This window comes from Triticum urartu, chromosome 1A (genome assembly GCF_056163025.1).
Source record: "Triticum urartu cultivar PI428250 chromosome 1A, HENAU_Tu73, whole genome shotgun sequence".
Lineage (NCBI taxonomy): Eukaryota > Viridiplantae > Streptophyta > Magnoliopsida > Poales > Poaceae > Triticum > Triticum urartu.
Genome location: NC_141873.1, coordinates 575,125,954 through 575,133,901, shown reverse-complemented (window position 1 = coordinate 575,133,901; position 7,948 = coordinate 575,125,954). Strand labels below are relative to the sequence as shown.

Genomic DNA, 7,948 nt, shown 5'->3' with positions numbered 1-7,948 from the left:
ATTTTTGCTTTCTAGATGGTTATTCCGGTTTCTCTCAAATACCTGTGTCAAAAGAGGATCAAGAAAAGACAACTTTTACTTGCCCTTTCGGTACCTTTGCTTATAGACGTATGCCTTTTGGTTTATGTAATGCACCTGCTACCTTTCAAACATGTATGACTGCTATATTCTCTGACTTTTGTGAAAAGATTGTTGAGGTATTCATGGATGATTTCTCTGTTTATGGGACTTCTTTTGATGATTGCTTAAGCAAACTTGATCGAGTTCTGCAGAGATGTGAAGAAACTAATCTTGTTTTGAATTGGGAGAAGTGCCACTTTATGGTTAATGAAGGTATTGTCTTGGGGCATAAAATTTCTGAAAGAGGTATTGAAGTTGATAAAGCTAAAGTTGATGCTATTGAAAAGATGCCGTGTCCTAAGGACATTAAAGGTATAAGAAGTTTCCTTGGTCATGCCAGTTTTTATAGGAGGTTCATTAAGAACTTCCCTAAAATTTCTAGGCCTCTGACTAATCTCTTACAAAAAGATGTTCCTTTTGCTTTTGATGATGACTGTGTAGAAGCATTTGAAATACTTAAGAAAGCTTTGATTTCTGTACCTATTGTTAAACCTTCTGATTGGAATTTACTATGAAATCATGCGTGATGCTAGTGATTATGCTGTAGGGGCTGTTCTAGGATAAAGAGTTGATAAGAAATTAAATGTTATTCAATATGCTACTAAAACTCTAGACAGTGCTCAAAGAAATTATGCTACTACTGAAAAAGAATTTTTAGCAGTTGTGTTTGCTTGTGATAAGTTCAGACCTTATATTGTTGATTCTAAAGTAACTGTTCACACTGATCATGCTGCTATTAAATATCTTATGGAAAAGAAAGATGCTAAACCTAGACTTATTAGATGGGTTCTCTTACTACAAGAATTTGATTTGCATATTATTGATAGAAACGGAGCTGAGAACCCCGTTGCAGACAACTTGTCTAGGTTAGAGATTGTTCTTGATGACCCACTACATATTGATGATAGCTTTCCTGATGAACAATTAGCTGTCATAAATGCTTCTCGTACTGCTCCATGGTATGCTGATTATGCTAATTACATTGTTGCTAAATTTATACCACCTAGTTTCACATACCAGCAAAAGAAAAATTTCTTCTATGATTTAAGACATTACTTTTGGGATGACCCACACCTTTATAAAGAAGGAGTAGATGGTGTTATTAGACGTTGTGTACCTGAGCATGAACAGGAACAGATCCTACGCAAGTGTCACTCCGAAGCTTATGGAGGACAGCATGCTGGAGACAGAACTGCACATAAGGTATTGCAATCTGGTTTTTATTGGCCTACTCTCTTCAAGGATGCCCGTAAGTTTGTCCTGTCCTGTGATGAATGTCAAAGAATTGGTAATGTTAGTAGACGTCAAGAAATGCCTATGAATTATTCACTTGTTATTGAACCATTTGATGTTTGGGGTTTTGATTATATGGGACCGTTTCCTTCCTCTAACGGGTATACACATATTTTAGTTGCTGTTGATTATGTTACTAAGTGGGTAGAAGCTATTCCAACTAGTAGTGCTGATCATAACACCTCTATTAAGATGCTTAAAGAAGTTATTTTTCTGAGGTTTGGAGTCCCTAGATATCTAATGACTGATGGTGGTTCACATTTTATTCATGGTGCTTTTCATAAAATGCTTGCTAAGTATGATGTTAATCATAGAATTGCATCTTCATATCATCCACAGTCTAGTGGTCAAGTAGAATTAAGTAATAGAGAGCTTAAATTAATTTTGCAAAAGACTGTTAATAGATCTAGAAAGAATTGGTCCAAGAAACTTGGTGATGCATTATGGGCTTATAGAATTGCATATAAAATCCTATGGGTATGTCTCCATATAAAATGGTTTATGGTAAAGCATGTCACTTACCTCTTGAACTAGAACATAAGACATATTGGGCTATTAAAGAGCTCAACTATGACTTCAAACTTGCCGGTGAGAAGAGGCTTTTTGACATTAGCTCACTTGATGAATGGAGAACCCAGGCCTATGAGAATGCCAAACTGTTTAAAGAAAAAGTTAAAAGATGGCATGATAAAAGGATACAAAAACGTGAGTTTAATGTAGGTGATTATGTATTGCTATAAAACTCCCGTTTAAGATTTTTTTGCAGGCAAACTCCTCTCTAAATGAGAAGGTCCTTACGTCATCGAGGAGGTCTATCGTTCCGGTGCCATAAAAATCAACAACTTCGAAGGCACAAATCCGAGGGTGGTGAACGGTCAAAGAATCAAACATTATATCTCAGGTAATCCCATAAATGTTGAAACTAATGTTATTAAAACCGTAACCCCCGAGGAATACATAAGGGACACTTTCCAGAATGTTTCAGACCCTGAAAAGGAATTGGTACGTGGTACGGTAAGTAAACCAACTCCAAAACAGTTCTAATGGCAATTTTTCTCCGTTTTGGAATATTTAAGAAAATAGGAAAATAAGAATTAGTCAGGGAAGGACACGAGGCGTCCACGAGGGTGGAGGGCACGCCCTACCCCCCTGGGCGCGCCCCTGCCTCATGGGCACCTCGTGTGCTCTCCGGACTCCGTTTTCTTGCATGATACTTCTTTTGGTCGGTAAAAATTCACTATATAATCTCCCGAAGGTTTTGACCACCGTATCACGCAAATATCCTCTGTCTTTGTTTCAAGCTATTTCTGTTGCAGATTAGAGCAATATGTCATCCCAAGATTCGAAGGGAGAAAGCTATGTGGCTGATTACCTTGTAGATCATAAGGTCTACGGGGACTTGGAGCATTGTGGTTGGACCACGGAGAAAAAAGAAGACTATGAGCCTAGGGGAAAGGAGGAGACGAGCTCAGATGAAGATGAAGTCCCATTACCTCAACCTGGGGACATGCATGTGGAGTTCAAAAAGTCAAGCCTCCCCAATAGAGCAAAGAAACCTAAGATCGAGTTTATCCCTTTTCGTCTCTTGCAGGAGAACAAACAAGAACTATGCAAAAAGGTACTAAGCCTTGAGCGGGAGATCGAGGACCTAAAGGAGCAAAATTCTATCCTCAAGCGCAAATTAAGGAAGAAGCACACGCCATCAACAACTCCATCATCACCATCCCCGAAGAAAGAGACATAAACACATGGGTATGGGCACTCCCCTTGGCAACTGCCAAGCTTGGGGGAGTGCCCCTGTATCGTATCACCATCACACTTTTATCTTTACCGTTTTTCTTAGTTCGATCCTTTTGGTAATATCTTGATCCAGTAGAATAAAGTTTTAGTATGATCTAGTTGTGAGTTTTGCTTTATGATCCTTCTATGTAATCGAGTCTGTGAGCTATATATAATAAAGATTAGTGTTGAGTCAAGGGATTGATTATTTTGCTATGATCTTGAGGGAATAGAATAAAAGAGAAGAAATAAAAAAGAAGTAAAGAGATCATATGGATCTTATGGAGAGTAATGACTTCACATATAAAGAGTATGATGAATAAAAATTCTTGAGAGTTGACAAACATAGTTTTGATCATTGTTGCAATTAATAGGAAGTAATAAAGAAAGAGAGGTTTTCGCATATAAATATACTATCTTGTACATCTTTTATGATTGTGAGCACTCATTAAAATATGAGATGCTAAAGAGTTGATGTTGGACAAGGAAGACAACGTAATGGGTTATGTTTTCTTACATCTGAGATAAATTATATTGTCATGGATCATCCAACATGTTGAGCTTGCCTTTCCCTCTCATGCTAGCCACATTCTTGCACCAAGTAGAGATACTACTTGTGCTTCCAAATATCCTTAAACCTAGTTTTGCCATGAGAGTCCACCATATTTACCTATGGATTGAGTAAGATCCTTCAAGTAAGCTATCATCATTGCAAGCAATAAAAATTGCTCTCTAAATATGTATGATTTATTAGTGTGGAGAAAATAAGCTTTGTACGAACTTGTGATGGGGAAGAAATAAAAGCGACGGACTGCATAATAAAGGTCCATATCACAAGTGGCAATATAAAGTGATGTTCTTTCGCATTAAGAGTTTGTGCATCCAACCATAAAAGCACATGACAACCTCTGCTTCCCTCTATGAAGGGCTTATCTTTTATTCTTGTCTTATACTTCATATAAGAGTCATGGTGATCTTCACCTTTCCTTTTTACATTTTATCCTTTGGCAAGCACAATGTGTTGGAAAGATCCTGATATAGATGGCTAATTGGATGTGAGTTTTCATGAACTATTATTGTTGACATTACCCTTGAGGTAAAAAGTTGGGAGGCAAAACTATAAGCCCCTATCTTTTTCTGTGTCCGATTAAAACTTCATAACCATAAATATCGTGTGAGTGTTAGCAATTGTGAAAGACTAAATGATGGTTGAGTATGTGGACTTGCTGAGAAGCTCTTATATTGACTCTTTCCTATGTTATGATAAATTGCAATTGCTTCAATGACTGAGATTATAGTTTGTTGGTTTTCAATGAAGTTTCTGATTCATACTTGAGTATGTGAATGAATTGTTACTTTAGCATAAGAGATCATATGAATATATATATATATATGTGTGTGTGTGTGTGTGTGTTGTTGTTGTTGTTCTAAGAATGACCATGATGCCCTCATGTCCGTATTTTATTTTATCGACACCTCTATCTCTAAACATGTGGACATATTTTTCGATTTCGGCTTTCGCTTGAGGACAAGCGAGGTCTAAGCTTGGGGAGTTGATACGTCCATTTTGCATCAAGCTTTTATATCGATATTTATTGCATTATGGGCTATTATTACACATTATGTCACAATACTTATGCCTTTTCTCTCTTATTTTACAAGGTTTACATGAAGAAGGGGAATGCCGGCAGCTGGAATTCTGGACTGGAAAATGAGCAAATATTAGAGACCTATTCTGCACATCTCCAAAAGTCCTGAAACTCCACAGGAATAATTTTCATAATATATAAAAAATATTGGGCGAAAGAAGTACCAGAGGGGGCCACCCACCGTCCACGAGGGTGGGGTCGCACCCCCTGCCTCGTGGGCCCCTGGTGGCCCTCTGATGCCCATCTTTGGCTATATGGAGTCTTTCATCGAGGAAAGAAATCATAAGCAAGCTCACGGGTTGAAACTCCGCCGCCACGAGGTGGAACCTTGGCGGAACCAATCTAGGGCTCCGGCGGAGCTGTTCTACCGGGGAAAGTTCCCTTCGGGAGGGGGAAATCATCATCACCAACGATCCTCTCATCGGGAGGGGGTCAATCTCCATCAACATCTTCACCAGCAACATCTCATCTCAAACCCTAGTTCATCTCTTGTATCCAATCTTTGTATCCAAACCTCAGATTGGTACCTGTGGGTTGCTAGTAGTGTTGATTACTCCTTGTAGTTGATGCTAGTTGGTTTACTTGGTGGAAGATCATATGTTCAGATCCATTATGCATATTAATACCCCTCTGATTATGAACATGAATATGATTTGTGAGTAGTTACGTTTGTTCCTGAGGACATGGGAGAAGTCTTGCTATAAGTAGTCATGTTAATTTGGTATTCGATCAATATTTTGATGAGATGTATGTTGTCTTTCCTCTAGTGGTGTCATGTGAACGTCGACTACATGACACTTCACCATTCTTTTGGCCTAGAGGAAGGCATTGAGAAGTAATAAGTAGATGATGAGTTGCTAGAGTGACAGAAGCTTAAACCCTAGTTTATGTGTTGCTTCGTAAGGGGCTAATTTGGATCCATATGTTTCATGCTATGGTTAGGTTTACCTTAATACTTCTGTTGTAGTTGCGGATGCTTGCAATAGGGGTTAATCATAAGTGGGATGCTTGTCCAAGTAAGGACAGTATCCAAGCACCGGTCCACCCACATATCAGATTATCAAAGTACCGAACACGAATCATATGAACGTGATGAAAACTAGCTTGACGATAATTCCCATGTGTCCTCGGGAGCGCTTTCCTTTATATAAGAGTTTGTCCAGGCTTGTACTTTGCTTCAAAAAAGATTGGGCCATATTGCTGCACCTTATTTACTTTTATTACTTGCTACCCGTTACAAATTACCTTATCACAAAACTATCTGTTACCGATAATTTCAATGCTTGCAGAGAATACCTTGCTGAAAACCGCTTATCATTTCCTTCTGCTCCTCGTTGGGTTCGACACTCTTACTTATCAAAAAGGCTACGATAAATCCCCTACACTTGTGGGTCATCAGCTCCCCAGCGATGACCGTCGGCGGCGCGATAGCCGTCTCCTAGTACACTGCGGCACAGTGGTCATTACGAGCCCAATAGGTCTTGTACTTGCACCACTTCTTCCTCTGTGTAGCGTCATCGGAGACGGCCTGATTTGTGGTCCGGTGAATGATTTCAACTGCCATCACGCCCTTCGCTGGGTCAGGAATCAGCGTCTTCAGCTCTTCTTTAGTGGCCTTCATGAGCACTGCATTAGATTTGTTCTGCATGTCCGGCATGGAGCCGAAGTTCGAGCACACCTCCATGGTGCTCTCGAACTTGGTGCGGTCACCAGCCGACCACCCGAGGAAGAAGGCCCTCCAGCCAATACCCCAAGGGAAGGGGTTGGCGTTGGAGCTAGAGCTAGAGCTCATGGCGATGGGGAGGAGGAAGGTTGACAGTGAGAGAAGACATGGGGTGGGTAAGTAGTGGTGGGCAGGGTGAGTAAATATAGGGGGGATGTAGAGGAGGAGAAGAGTGACAGGCATGTTGTTTTAACTACATGCTCTTCAATTAGCCATGAACTCTGTGTTGTGCTTGACCCCATGAATTGTGTGCAGAACGAGGAGAGTAATGAGATGGGCACGGAGGTGCTCCCGGCCCTTGACAACAAGGGCAAGCAACCCCTTCACCCAATGCCCGACGAGGTTGTGCTGCTGCCCACCGCCGAGGAAGACCCAAAGACGCCTGAGGGTGGCGACAACGAGGGCATGGAGGACCCCCCCCCCCCAGCAACAAGCGCCACAACTACGGCCACTATCATCAGGAGGATGGCCCAACTCACTTCTGCAAGGTCATCCTTGCACCAAAGCTTGAGTGCATCCCCATGCCCCTGGACTTCACCAAGCACTTCGTCGCGGTGCCGACAGAGTTCAAGCTCAGGAACAACACCGGCTGCTCCTGGAAGGTGATGGTCAAGCTGATAAACGGCAGGGTGACCCTGGATCAGGGTTGGGCCACCTACGCAACCGTTCATCAGATCAAGATCGACTACATGGTGACGTTCAAGCTCCTCACTCTTGACACCCTCAAGGTCATCATCTTCGACGAGGATGGCGCTGAGGTCGTAAACAAGTGCGGGAAGCACGACAAAGCCTTCACCGCCAAGGAGTAGGGCCGGGCCACCTCTTTCCAGCGTACTATCGAGTCTGCTTTGAACATGTTTATGGTTTATGAGTTGAACTGTTATAAAGTGTGGTACTGCTTATATCTGAGTTATGCTAGTTGATTCTCTGTTTATACTCTGTTGTGCTTATGGTGTGTGCTGCCGAAGTGTGGTGATAACCTCACCAACTAGCCAAAGAGGTTACCGCACACCAGGCATTGCATACAACCAAACACCATGCTTTGGGTTTGTCCACTAACATGCAGGCAACCAAACACCGGGCAGTGTGGTTCTGCCCATGCAGGCAAGAGGCCATGCAGGCAACCAAAAAACATGTATATGGTGCATTTGAGGCTGTATTTGCATAGCCAGGTTGGGTGGAGAAGTGTATGCAATGCGGGTACTGTAGTGCACGGCAACCAAACACGCCCTTGAGGAAATCATGACGGGAGAGTTGTTCACACAGCTATTGGGTTGTTTCCGGGGCAAAAAGGAGAAGGGCAACTGGAGGTGGTGGTGGCCTGGTGATCACTTTGTTGTTTCCGGACGCCGAGGAAAAGAGGCGATTGAAACGACGAGGAAAT

At 41.7% G+C, this 7,948-nt stretch overlaps 1 pseudogene; it reads left to right on the top strand.

Annotated features, from left to right (window-relative positions):
- Positions 1-6,804: 6,804 nt before the first annotated feature.
- Positions 6,805-7,373, top strand: LOC147992933 (putative B3 domain-containing protein Os03g0621600; annotated as a pseudogene).
- Positions 7,374-7,948: the final 575 nt, after the last annotated feature.